General features: G+C 33.1%; 1 non-coding gene and 1 pseudogene across 1 annotated transcript; one reads left to right on the forward strand and one right to left on the reverse strand.

Annotated features, from left to right (window-relative positions):
* The first annotated feature begins 1,617 nt into the window (after nucleotides 1–1,617).
* Nucleotides 1,618–1,703, forward strand: TRNAY-GUA (transfer RNA tyrosine (anticodon GUA)). The gene is given in 2 exon segments: nucleotides 1,618–1,654; nucleotides 1,668–1,703. It is a non-coding gene; the product is annotated as a tRNA-Tyr (tRNA).
* Nucleotides 1,704–3,667: 1,964 nt separating this feature from the next.
* LOC132066401 (cuscuta receptor 1-like) lies at nucleotides 3,668–8,025 on the reverse strand (annotated as a pseudogene).
* Between the last annotated feature and the right edge of the window lie 7,104 nt (nucleotides 8,026–15,129).

Raw genomic sequence — 15,129 nt, forward strand, 5'->3', positions numbered from 1 at the left:
ACCCTAAGAAAGAAAATTGGACAAGCCACTGAAAAACTTATGTGGAATATCTCCATAGCTATCTACCCATTGCTGCAAGATGATACCTATCAACCATTGGATATTAGGTATTTGTCTTTTAAAATTTTTGCAATTTTAAATCAATAATATATTTATCTAAAATATTCTTTATCTTTCTTTTAAATATTTTACTGAATAAACACTTCACTAACTAAAACAATAACATTTAATAGTCTAGTCCTAAAAGAAATAAAAGTGATATTAATATGCAATTTTCAATGCATGGGTTCATTACTCCATCTATTCAATTTATGTGGAAGAATTTGATTGGTCGTGTAGTTTAATGAAAAAAAGATTTTTGAAACTCGTGATTTTAAATATTGTAAGATTTCTACAAATAAAAGCATGTCGTTAAGGTAAAATGAGAATTCAAAACCACTAGTCCCTTTGTCCCAATTTATGTGATACACTTTCCTTTTTAATATATTTCAAAAAAGAATGATACATTTTTATATGGGAAAAGGGTCAAATATACCCCTCTACTTTATTTTATTAGTTAAATATACCCTCCGTTAGTGAAAGTTAATAAAAATACCCCTGACATCTTCAAACTTCACACTTATGCCCCTATTTGGATGGAAATCTCAAATCCTCTCAAATTATCCAATTTCAAAAAAATTACCCACTTTTTTTGTTGACCCGCCGACCCGCTTCCCTATCATTACCATATAAGTGCTCTTCTTTATCTTCTTCCATGAAAAAAATAAAATAAATAAGAACACACCCAAATGATAAAATCCCAAAACTCTCCTCAAATTCAACTCCAAATCTTCTCCAAATCTAATTCCAAGTACTGAACGAATTTGCACCAAATGAGATACTTGCGAAATAATCGATAGGAGTAACAGAGTAGGCGTTGAAAAACGATTGACCAATCGCTTTACGATGAATGTGCAATTCAAATTGTAAAAACAGGACATTGAATGATAAAACTAAAAAAATAAAAAGATCAAAATTTTTCTTAATTGAGCAAAAAATGAAATATTCTCCATTTGGGATTTTATCATTTGGATGTGTTCTTTTTTTCTTTTTTTTTTCCTCCATTGATGCCAAAAGAAAAGAAGATTTAGAGCTTGATGATGATGATAGGCGGGTCGGGCGGGGCAGGTCAATAAAAAAAGTGGGTAATTTTTTTGAAATTGGGTTAATTTGCGAGAATTTGGGGATTTCCATCCAAATAGGATATAAGTGTGAAGTTTGAAGATGCTAGGGGTATTTTTATTAACTTTCACTAACGGAGGGTATATTTAACTAATAAAATAAAGTAGAAGGGTATATTTGACCCTTTTCCCTTTTTATATTTAGAAATAAGTTAACTTAAAACTTCTCTCTTTTGTCCTTGATGAAATAATTTACAGCCACACAAATATTTATGGCTTGTTTCACACCACAAGTTTCAAAAGCCTTCATTTCTTTCTTAAATCCGTGTCAATTTAAACTATATCACATAAATTAGAACGGAGGGAGTACTTATTTTCTAAAACAGAACGAATGATTCTCTGCTAAATGAACAAATGAGAAATTGTCTAATAATGAATAGTCATCAAGGGATGCAAGCCGACCTTAGCTCAGTTGGTAGAGCGGAAGACTGTAGTGTGTTCATAGCAATCTTTAGGTCGCTGGTTCGAATCCGGCAGGTCGGACTTCTTTTTTAAAATTTTAATTTTCTTTTCACTTTTATTTGTTTTGCGTTTATCTTCCCTAAGTTCAGAACAAATGTGATTCCTATTATTGAAGTTGTAGAGTGTAATTACTGTTTTGGCTCGAACTTTATTTATGCATGGATCTATTAACTAAATAAAAATATTTCAAATTCATTAAATCAAATAAATTGTGATAGAATTCAAATTCTGAATCTGCATGTGTCCGTAAGGCAGAGATTGTTGATTGATATGGTGAATGTCCTGATCAATTCACATTTTAAATGTTCTTTTTTGGTACTGTTTACCCCTTAAAAAGGTAATAATTAAATTTATAAGTGGTTTAAAGGATACGCGATTTGATTTGCTATAAATGTGGCAAATGACGTGGAAGATGAGTTGGCGGATGATGTGGCAAGTATTTCGGCCAACGAGGAATCCCATTCTATTATAAGAAATGAGCAAATGCGCGAGGCAACCCTCCAAGAAGTTAACAGATTCGTGCCAAAGCGGGGGAAGAAAACGTGAAGGGAGCAGTTGATAATTAGTATAAAGAAGTTGAGGGAGAACTAAGAGAGTTAGGTAATTGTTATTAAAAGTCTGTTACTCATCTATTTCTAATTCTCTTCTCATCTCCTCTTTTAGGGTTATGTTTAGTAATTTCTATATAGTTAAGTTCTTTGTAATTCATCAATGCAACTTTATTAATACCACTTAGTTCTGTTGGTTTGGAATATATTGTTCAATTTTGGGTTTGTTTCACAAATATTGTTCTTACCAGAGCTTGAGGAATAGGTTGAAGCCTCAATACTACACAGTTTTTTGTCAGACCATGTTATCTAATCAGTAATATTAGTTTTTACAACAACATTTTGTTCTTGATGTGATCGTGCCTCATGCGCGGTACTTAAGTTATTCATCTTATTTCCAAATGATAATGCAATACTATAGTCTATATAGGTAAAGTGAATTATCAGATCTGCTACATGCCTGGGCCCTTGAGTAGTATTTTGGTGAGTCCATCGGCACCCTAAACTATCCGTTCTGCTGAAAAAAAAGTTGGAAATATCGACTTGGTTTTGGAACTAATATCTATTTCCTACCATATCCGAGATTTGAGTTTGATGACCACAAAAGGAAAGAAATGGGGATAAGCCACTGAAAAATTTTATCTATATTGTGAACCGTACCTTTGACTGGAAGGAATGTCGCACCACATTTTTCTATGCATCTATAAGTTAGTTACAATAAACATAGTAAATATTAGCTAATTAACATGTCATAACAAGTTAAATCATATTACAGTACTGTCAGTTTACAAATTCTTTTCATGACATGTATATAACAAAATTTTATCATACCCATGCCACTGAGATGTCTAATTCATCCAGTTAAGAATTGTCTTGGAGGGTACCAAATTAATTCCAAGGAACCGGTTTCTTAGCTGATATAAGTATCACTTATCAAGTTCTGGTTCGCTTATATATGCTTCTTTCTAATTTGGCATCTTTATAATATTAAAATGACTAGTTATTAAACTTCAATGGGATTTATAGTTTTTATGAACAGATTGGTTCAGAACATATTGCTACTTAAATATGGAATTTTTTAAGGTTAACTCCACCACTCGACAGGCCACTCCCTTAGTGGCAAGTGCAACATATCCTGAAATTTCCTTTCTTCTTCTCGATACTCATAAGAGTCAAATTATCAATGATGGAGTCAATCAATCTAATAAAATATCTGTAACAAAATCTAAAAAAAATAAAAAATTATACACAATAAAATAGCTCACTTCACATTAAATTTTTTTTTGAACAACTCTGTATATCCTTCGTGTTCCCTTATTATAAATCCATATACTTCTTCCCCTGCGCTAAACTAGTCTTTAACCCTTCTCTAATCTATTAAAACTTCCACAAATGATTCACGCCAGATAGGCAATAAACACACGAGTTTTTATTAACGTCTTCCAACTTCTCATTCTCTGAATACACAAGTACCCTAAAATTAGTATAGAAGACACACTCCACAGTTTCTTTATTCTTGTAGTTTCTTGTGTACTACATATACAAAATGGAAAAGATGAATACAGTTTTGCTATTGAGCAACAACAATAATCAAGATATTACATTCTACAGATAGTAAATCTATCAACCGTGCAGGGTCTATGTACGCAGTCTTATCCTGCATTTTTGCAAGAGGCTAGTTTTGGCGTAACTGGTAAAGTTGTTGCTGCCATGTGACTAGGAGGTCACGGTTTCGAGCCGTGGAAACAACCTCTTGCAAAAATGCTGGTAAGACCGTGTGCAATAGACCCTTGTGGTCCGGCCCTTCCCTGGATCCCGCGCATAGCGGGACGTTAATGCACCGGGCTGCCCTAGTTAAATCTATCAACCAGAAAATAGTAGCATGAGAATATAAGGTTCTATACAAAGCAAAACCATCAATCTTGCCAATAATGATTTACACAGAGAGTTATGATGACCACAAGGAAAGAAATGGGATAAGCCACTGAAAAACTTGTGTAGAATATCTCCATATCTGTGAACCCACCTTCTTCATTTTCATTATTTGACTGGAAGGGATGTTCCAATTGAGTACCTCTACAATTAATATGCAATGGTGGCCCGCAAAGGAAAGGATTGCCCTCATAACTGTTTTCATCAAATGTACTGAACTGGCCTTTAAGCTCTGGGATAGCACCTGACAAATTATTGTGTGCTACACTAAAGACTGCCAACGAATGAAGCTCTAGTAACTCATGAGGAATTCTTCCACTCAAATTGTTGTAGGAGAGATCTATGCATTCAATTTCATGCAAATTGGTGAATGTTTTTGGAATTTCTCCCATTAGATTGTTGTGAGAAAGGTTTAGTACTTGTAACTCACTTAACTTTCCAAGCTCAACAGGAATTTCACCATTTAACTGATTTGAAGAAAGATCAATTCCATACATGAGAAGTAGAGGTGTACCTGCATAATTTAGGGAAGAACTCTTTGTTGTAAATTCTACCGTCATTCTAACCTGATGGCCGGGAGGATCTCTCCGGTTTCCAGGTTGTGGCAAGTTGGATGATGCCATCAGGCATCGAGGAATTGAACCAGTAAGCTTATTGTGAGATAAGTCCGTCATTCTTAATCTTTGAAGATGGCATAGGTGGTTTGGAATCTCACCTTCAAATTGATTCCTTTTAAGAAGAAGAATGTTCAACGCAGAAAGATTGCCAATCCACTGTGGAATGCTTCCTATAAATTTGTTATCACTGAGATCCAAAGTGAGCAAATGAGAGTTGTCTAGGAATGCATGGGTAAGGTTGCCACCTAGGAGGTTCATGTTGAGAAGAAGGTGTTGTAGTGACTCCAAATGATTAAAACAAGATGGAAACGATCCGGAGAATTGATTATCTGACAAGTCTAGGAACTGTAGAATGCTAAGATTGCACAACTCCATGGGAATAGGACCTCGAAGTTGATTCCGAGACATGGAAAGTACTGACAATCCTGACATCTTACCCATCCACCGTGGAATCATACCAGACAAACTATTTCGGCTGATATCGAGCGCTACCAAACTAATGGAAAAAAGAGTTTTTGGGATTTCGCCTATGAATTTGTTGGAATCTAAATGCAACCGTGCTAACAATGGTGGGATGGCAGGTTCTGTTGGTTGTTCCCCTGAAAATTGGTTGTGTGACAAATCTAAGGCTTGTAGTTGTTTCATATCCCAAGTGCCAGAAGGTATATATGGCCCTCGAGACAATTTCCACCCATTCTCAAAATTTCAAGATTCGGAAACACTGAGCTTATATTTGTGTGAAGTTCACCACCTAATCGATTCCGTGATACATCGACAGACTTGATATTGGGTTGGGCATGTGAAGGCAGGTTGAAGGATCCAGTGAAATTATTACCATTCAACATAAATTCTTCAAGCTGTGTGTTATTTTCCAATAGCCATTTTGGTAACCTTCCTCTAAAATGGTTTTCCGAAAGATTAATGCTTCTCAACTCTTTTTGGTAGTAAAGAAACCTTGGCAACACTTGAAAATTAGTACAATTTGACATGGTAAATTCTTCCAGTTGGAACATTGGAACCCAAGCATGACTTTCAGTGTCATGAACTCCGATATTTTCATCAGCCTTTATCCGTACAAGGTTTGAATGATTAGAGAAGGCCTCAAAAGAAATCGGGATTTCAAATATATTCTTAGAAATGATGAGGGATTCAAGAGATGTGAGTTTAGAAAGTGAAGAAAATGCAATATTTCCGGTGAAGATATTGTTATGTATATCGATAAGTCGAAGAGATGTCAAGTTTGCCAGACAAGAGGGAAGACTTCCATGAAAGTGATTGCTACGAAGTCTGAGCTCTTGGAGATTTTCAAGACCACACCAATCTGCACATGAGCAATTAACCAAAAAGTTATATAACGAACTTAACTACTTTTAAATGTTATAAAATTAAACAAACACATAGGATAAAACATCGCATGTTATTATAAGTTAATACTTTGAGATTGAGCAGTTACCTATTTGGGAGAGAGTGCCATTGAGTCCACAATAGGACATGGACAAAACTTTGAGAGATGTCACAAATCCTATGCTTTGAAGAAAGTTCCCATCAAGTGAAGTGCCATCAAGGAATATCTGCTCCAAATTGCTCAAATTTCCCAGTGCTTAAGTAGGCAGACAAAAAACAAACGTAGAAAATTAATAAAGCTGTGGTGGTCCGAAAAAAGAGATCTACAAAAAAAAAAAAAAAAAAAAAAAAAAAAAAAAAAACCAAGCAAACCGATTAAATAAACCGATCACATTATCTTAAGTTCTTTCATTTGAAAACCGATTAAAAAAATGAAAACCGAACCAAACCGATTAAATAAACCGATAGTTGTTTGTACTTGTCCACAATAAATTTTGCACTCTTTTTAAAAAATAATAAATAAAATGCATATCTTTTCATAATACTCATATAATTAATTGGTGCACTATAATCTCAATGGACGTGGAAAATGAGTTGGAAATTAGTAGTAAATGTTAAAGGGTAAAACAGGGGAAAATGTTTTGTTTTTTCTTGATATGCTAAAATGGACAAGTAAAAGGTGAAAATTTATTTTTAGTATAGTGGACAAGCACTAAAAGTGACCAGAGGAAGTAATTCACATGGCATAAAATTCTTTAAAAAAAAAGATTTAGAATGTTTGTGATGAAGAAACTAGAAAAGCTCACTCAATATTGATAGGATGTCGCTTTGATTTGTGAGTGTCTCACGTAAATCAAGGATTTCCAAGTTGTTCAAACCTAAGAGTCTCTCCAAGCCTGTAATACAATCAGATTTGAGAAGTCTTATGCTAAATATCAAGCATAATAGTTCAAATTATACATTAAAATATGAACTTATATAGATTGTATTTTAATTTTTAAGTAACATACGAGGTGTATTAGTCGAATTATCCAAAGGATTGTTGGAGAGATTTAAAAACTTGAGAGATGAAAGCTGACTGAGAGAGGAGAGAACACCACGATTGAACTTATTAAAACTTAAATCGAGAACCTCCAAATTCCTTAACTTGGACAACTTATCAAAACCTGCAAAATAATCTGTAAATGTTAGTTGAAATATAATGAAATATATGTACAATAACAACATACCCAACGTAATTCCACAAGTGGGGGTTTGGGGAGGGTAGAATGTCTACACCTTACCTCTACCTTTACGATAGAGAGGTTGTTTCTGATAGATCCTCCGCTCAAAAGAAATGCAACCGATACAGGAAAGGAAAGAAAAAGAGACAATAAACTAGCAAATGTACAAAACAAATGTAGTAACGCATTAGCGAAAAACAAACTACGCGACTACCTAAATCATACGACTAAACGTACGATAATATAACGATACATATGTATTTTTTCAAAATGAAAATTGTTGGGAGCTAGGAAGAGAGTCATACCTTCATTGATAAACCAACCTTCCAAGTGGTTTTCAGGCAAGTAAATAGCCATAAGATTTTTAAATGGCAGAAACATCGACACGTTGAAATATAGATGTCTAGGTGACCATGTCCCATTGATAGAAAGCTCAATTACATGCATTGTAGTATTGCTACACTTTACTGCTTCCCATTGGCAGCAATTACTTTTCTTATCATCTACCCAAGATGGAAAAGAGTCAGGATTTATTAAGCTTGATTTGATCTGCAATAAAGCAATTCTCTCTTCTTCAAAGCAGGCTGAACAGTACAATAGTCCATTCACTAAAATAATTACCCAAAACCATAAAAGTATTCTCATCATCATTCTGGTGAATATACTTTAAGAATTTTTCGTGTTGTTCTGTGTGATGGAATTACTTACTGTTATGCAGTTTCTTAAATAATGGAGTTTGACAAATACGTACACGGTACACGAATAAATATATTTTTCTTCTCAATTAATTACACAGTAGGACCACAACGAAATGACTATTTTACATGTCCTAATTACGATCGAAGAGATTGGTTTTTTTTTTTTTTTCTTTTGAAGAGGTTGGTTTAAGCAGTGGCCTGATCAGAATTTTCACTAAAGAGATTAAGAAATAAAAAAGTAAATACATGAAGAAGTCAAGGGTTTTAAACATCCACTCCCTCCGTCCCAATTTATACGAGGGTTAACCTATTGGTGTAGTCAAACGGCTCTTTCTTTGACTTAATTTCAAACATAAATTCTTCGAGTATTTTATAATAAAATTTACATATTTGAAAACTACAAAAAAGGTACTATAAGTCTGCATATGAAAAGAGTTGAAAAAAATCATATTCAAAGAAAGAGCTATATAATCAAAATAATTATAGTATACATTTTGGAAGCAAGAATTCATATGAACCCCATGCACTTCTCAAACTCCGCCAGTGGGTCTAGGAGGTTTTCTTCAGAGCTCATTCATTAAATTTTCCGCGGATGGTCACTGCTAATTACTCCCTCTGGATCAAAAAAAGAGTCCATTTAGCCATTTGCACATCCCTTAAAAAATTACTCACTCCAAGAAAAAAATACGTAAATTAACTAAATTACCGCTAATTAAAATTTCCATGAGTATTAACTTGAAACATTAGGACTTGATCACTCAATCCTTAACATTGGGACTTGATCACTCAAGAATACAGTGAAGAGACTGATCGAGTTAACGCAACCCAGAAAAGCAGTGACATAATAGTGGAAGGGGCAGTTTGCAATGGCGCGAGGTAGCTGAACTGCAACATCTTAGCAATGCAGAAATTCAGATATTTAATCGTTAAGGTAACGATGCTTCCAGACAGCAACGGAAGGAGCTTATTTTCAGCTTCATCTCTTAGTACTAGCTTTGCCTTGTCAGGAATCAAATTCAAGTATAATACAGCAGTAGTATTTAGTAGCACTGCTAGAATCATGAAGTACCAAATAGCCTTGTTCATGTTGTTAAGTATCAGGGATTCTTGTAGTTTTGACTCCATTCTTGGTTAAAAAAAAAAAAGGGTTATTGGTTGCTTTACTTCCTTACCTCGAGTAGGTTGAAAAAGCTGCTAAGAAGAATAGTTTTCTTTTCTCTAGCGTTTTCGTTTTGTTTATTATTTGGATGATTTGGATCTGCTTGTATCAGAAGATGGTAGATAGGAGACTATTTATAGGGTATGGAGATAAGTGTCAAGCAAGTTAATGCTATATGTGCCTTGTTATTTCAAATTGAATTAGACATAGAAATACAAAACTTACCACATAAGTATTTAGGAAATTATGTATGAAAAAAAAAATAGTCGAATGACTGACTATAAGAATATAGGATTTCCTACGAAATACTCAAAACTTGATGAGTCAGTAAAAGATCCATTGTCTGTTCAGACTAGTCAACTGAAGACTCCACAAAGTTAATTAGTCACACGACTTAGTCATCATCAAACTTTAGAAATGGAAAGTTTCAAACAAAATGACTAACTATAAGAATGTAGGATTTCATACAAAATACTCAAAACTTGATGAGTCAGTAAAAGATCCATTGTCTGTGCTGAAGACAAAGTTAATCAGTCAACTAGAACTGAAGACTCCACAAAGTTAATCAGTCACACGACTTAGTCATCAAACTTTAGAAATATGGAAAGTTTCAAACAACGTACTGTGTAATTATCCTCATCATGACTTTATTATTTGTGGAAACTCAAACAACGTCTAATTAGCCACATTTATAGTCTGTTTGGTTAAGCTTTTGGGAGATAAAAATGCTTTTTTTTTTCTTTCAAAAAAGTGCTTATTTTAAAAACGCAAAAGGGCCAAATATACCCCTGTACAATGAGAAAAGGTTCAAATATTCCCCCTCGTTATACTTTGGGTCCAAATATACCATACCGTTATACTATTGGTCCAAATATAGCCTTCCTCCGTTAAGTTTTTCCAATGTGGGAATACAATCTTATGTGGCGCTGATATTTAATGAGGTGGACGCCACGTGGCATGCCACCTCAGCACCCCTAACCCATTTTACCCCTCCTCTCTATTTGTTCTTCCACCTTTGCTTGGAATTTGAAGAGGTGGTCATGGTGGCGGTAATGATGGTGGAAGGGAAGAAAATTTTACTGGTGGAAGAACAAATAGAGAGGAGAGGTAAAATGGGTTAGGGGTGCTGAGGTGGCATGCCATGTGGCGTCCACCTCATTAAATATCAGCAGCAAATAAGATTGTATGTCCACCTTGGACAAATTTAACGAAGGAGAGGTATATTTGAACGAATAGTATAACGGCAGGGATATATTTGGACCCAGAGTATAACGAGGGGGAATATTTGAACCTTTTCTTATAGTACAAGGGTATATTTGGCCCTTTTCCGTTTTACAAAAGTAAGGTGTTTAGCCAAGCTTTTGAGAGAAAAAAAATAGTTTTTCCTCAAAAGCACTTTTGAGAAAATACACTTAGAGACACTTTTTAAAAACTTGGTCAAACTTTAATTGCCGCTCAAAAGTGTTATTTAAACTAACTAGTATATGTACCCGCGCGATGCGCGGATTGTCTCAAAGAAAAGAAGAAAAAAAAAGAGCGGAGGGAGATAATTGTAACAATCTTATCTTTAACTTCTGATCATTTTGAATATAGCTAACAAAACATAAGTGTACTCTTCTTAAACAATAAATATTTAGGTACAACATAATTAATTGTAATGTAAATGTGACTAAAGAACTTTATACAACAACGATATACCAGTGTAATCATACAAATAGGTGGGGCCTGGGGAAACAAAAGAACTTTATTTTGAAGCATAATAGTTTTAACATGGGTGAATTACTTTTTAGCATCAAAATTTGATGTCAAAGTGACCATAAATCATTTGATAAAGGAGAATGCACAAAGACATGAGCATCATGCACTTACAATTGTACTTTTTAGCATCAAAATTTGATGTCAAAGTGACCATAAATCATTTGATAAAGGAGAATGCACAAAGACATGAGCATCGATCATGCACTTACAACTGTAAACATTATATTATCCAATCAAATTAATTTGTGATCCGACATCTTGCAGTGAAATCTTCTTTATAGCATTGTGCAAAGCGCTTCTCTCAACTATATCATTGTCCAAAGAAATTTAAATTCAGAAGTTCACATATCAAAGATAGGAAAAATTTATGCATGTAAAAATAGTTATAGTCACAAAACAGCTATATGAAGAAGATATTGGGAGTGCACAACTTTCACGTTATCTCTTCTATGTTTGTATGTAACTAATATGTGAAATTGTTACAACAATCATCTTAAATTGAAATTTTAAATTTTGGAGAAACTTAAACTTCACAGACTTCTATTTCGCCTTGAAAATATCCCTGAGCTTCCAATGCATCCTTTGTTGAAGTATTAATAGAGGTAGTTAAAGATCTTTGCATAAAAGAGATGATGATTTGCTTGATGAATTGTTCCTGTGATCATTATCTTCATTCGAATAATTGTAAGCGTAACAATCCCCATGTAAGACAACGCCAAAACCAATATTTTTGGAAAGACCATATAGAAGCCAACATTTAGCATCAATAATGCCTAAGAAATAATGTCTAATAGCTCTATTGTACCCGTTTGCTGGTACTGTATGAATAACATCAGCAAGAGGAACATCTTCATTTACTTCTCCATATTGTGATGTTAGAAAATCATAAAAATCTCAAGCTATTGGATTAGACCAGTAGTGCTAAAAATTACACATGACTTTATATACATTCTTATCACTAAACATTAATTATTTTCATATTTTTTAATTTATAATTTAATCATAGTAATTATGATTTAGGTTATGGTCCAAACAATGTTATGTATTATCGTGATTCCAAATTTGTTCAATGTATAAATAGAGAATTTTTTTTATTAATTTATCATAAAATCTATCAATATTTTTAATAATTGTTAGTGTAGTATTATATGCAATAAGCATTTATTTATATTTTCTATTTGAGAAATTTTATTATATTTATAATTTTATTTTGTTGTTGGCATTTGTTTTGTTTTTCCATCTTTTATTTCAGTTACATGATCTTATTCATAGTATAACTTTTCTCTTGCCGGTTCAAAATACTTCTTCAATTCAAATTCAGTTAAGTATTATCTACTAAAAAATATTTTTGTATCTTTTTCTCTTTACCTAATTAAACATGTGAACATGATATATTCAGAGCTGCAGTAAATTGAAAAGGATGAATATTTCTCTTTACCTAATTAGAGAGGGAAAGACATGTTTGGGTTATCATGTTATGGAACATGTGATAATCGCACCACAAATCCTATTACATTCCATTACATATTGGTTTAAATTACCCCGTTAAAGAAATAAATCTTTGAGTGACAAAAGCTCCCATTCACTGGAAGGAAATACACAATTCAAATCATTATATTACATGTATCCTTTACAGTATATGAAACTTTGGAAGGTGAAATTGCTACTTCAATTGGGCACCCAACCACATGATGTATATTTGTTGAGCATAGAATTATCTACTTTTAACTTTGCTCCACATATGATGATAAGGCATAACCTGTGAACATGATATATTCAGAGTTGCAGTAAGTTGAAAAGGATGAATATTCCTTTTCTGTTGTTGTTCTAAAAAAAAAAAAAAAGAAGAAGAATTGTTAGAGTCCATAGAAGTAAAAAATAAATGACCTAAAGTCTATATAAACAGAGAAATAACTTTTTTCTGCTCCGTAAATAGTCTGAAAAGGTAAAAAATGTATTAGGAATAATTGCAAGGCAACATCAATTTAAGCTAAATTAGAGAAAAATCAAATAATTTTATCTTTCATTTCTAATTCATCTTTTTTTTTTTTTTTTTTAATCTCAGTTACAAAGAACTCTTATTAGGTTTATATTACATCTTCAAATTTCAAATTAAAAATTGACCACAATTAATTCAAAGATTTTATATTTTCATTCAAAATTTAAAATTAATCATATCAAATTCAAAATATTCATACAAAAATTTGTCTATGTGTTGTGTGTTCATTGCTGCATAAAGAAAGTTTTCTACTAATCTCGATTTTTATGAGTTAACATGCATTTTTATTTGCTTAATGGCTCAAAAGTTACGATGTTATGATAATATGACTTAATTTTATTAACAATCTTCTGAAAAATTCTTCTCTTAAATAAAAGAGGACAAAAGAGAATACGGATAAATACAATTTAAATTTGTCTTCAGATTTTTAAACTTTTGGTAGTACTTCATACAAAAATTTTGCCTGTCAAATCTAAAACAAAAAATAATAGAATTTCCAAACCTCTATTTGATTTTTTTGTCATAAGTTTCCAAATCTATTACTATTAATAATTAACTTCAACTTGTAAAAAGGGAGAAAAAAACTACTATGTCCAATAGAAGAGGAAATCGAGTGATTAGTGGTCTTTGAAATTGCTTACTCCCATGCATGCCAAGGCACAAGTATAAAAGACATTTACGTACTCTTAAGTGGACAGTAGCAAAAAATGGAAGTCATGTGAATATGAAAGAAAAAAAATTCAAAAAGAAGAATGAAGAAAGGATAACACTATATGAATTACCCAGAAACCATATGCTAGAGGAGCCTTTAGTGAAGACTTCTCAGCCATTGCAACACTGATATTATAATTAACCTCTGAAGTCATAATCTGGTGAACAAATTCATGGTTAGCAGTTAAGACATATAGTGCATAAAAGAAATCATTCTACTACAGGTTCTTACTATGTTAAAAGCCCCTAGCAGAGTGCTGCAGAAGCATCTTCATATGACAAAACAACATTCCCTATGTTATATCCTTTTTCATCTGTATAGCTTTATGCTCCATGGCCACGGGTCTTATATCATCGCCACCTACATATTAATGGAAAAGGAATTAAGCATCATTCAAAGGCATGGACTAACAGCTAGTCACAAAAGTCAATAACTTCATTGTGATGATAAAAAGTCAGGGCAATATTTCTATGATAAACATAAAAATACCAAGTATCTAGACATGTTATCTTCTTGCTTCAAGTACTAATACCACAGAACAACATGAAATTGTGAAGTAAAGAAAAAGTTAATGTACTACTAATGGAAAAAAAATAATCTGAAACATATAGCCAAAAGTATTTACATATTACTTGTCCGATGCTTCCAAAAAGTTTTTGGAGTTCTTCAATGGTGACATGAGGAGTACTGCCATAACTACCTACTTCTTGTACCATGGAAGAGAAGTTTCTCACTTTTTCCTTAGAAAGGGCTCTCATGAAGAGCCAACCATTCTGTTCTATAACTTTTAAAGAAAAATGTTTTTTATGAAAGCATGTCGCCATCTGAATGGAGAAGTTGCCCTCTTATAAATTAAATTTGTTTTAAATGTACCAGTTAATTAGTAGTTGATCGTCGAAGTGGACACTTTGCAACCCTTCTTTATAGTGAATTTGAATTTTAAAAAAAATTAACCACTCTCAATCAAAAATTTAAAATTCAAACTTTTGAAAAGTAATTCAATTCCATTGTAGTTGCCACGTGAAACTTGAAAGACTCTAATGGTGTATATTTGTGAGTTGAAGGTTGTGTGTGATCATGAAAGAGTAAAATGAGGAAAATGGAGAAGTTACAAACGTGGGCTTTGGGGTTGGTTTTGTTGTTTTTTTTTTTTTTTTTTTTGGGGGGGGGGGGGTCTTTTAAATGTGAGTTTATATATAGATGTGTCAAGTGCAGTTGAGAGAATTGGGTAAGGAGGAGTCTAGTTGGTTTTAATGCTTTATTTTGGAACATCCACTACGGCGAAAGATACATTGTTTTAGGAGGACATAACATGGTGGGAGGGATTTTAAATATTGCTGGATAATGCACCTTATTCGTGGTCTTGTCTATCATAATTGTAGTCCTCGTTTGACATTGAGGACAACCATTCGCGAAAGCGTGAGGATAGAAACTTTGGATTTTAGAAAACAAATTAG

This window comes from Lycium ferocissimum, chromosome 8 (genome assembly GCF_029784015.1).
Source record: "Lycium ferocissimum isolate CSIRO_LF1 chromosome 8, AGI_CSIRO_Lferr_CH_V1, whole genome shotgun sequence".
In the NCBI taxonomy this organism is placed as follows: domain Eukaryota; kingdom Viridiplantae; phylum Streptophyta; class Magnoliopsida; order Solanales; family Solanaceae; genus Lycium; species Lycium ferocissimum.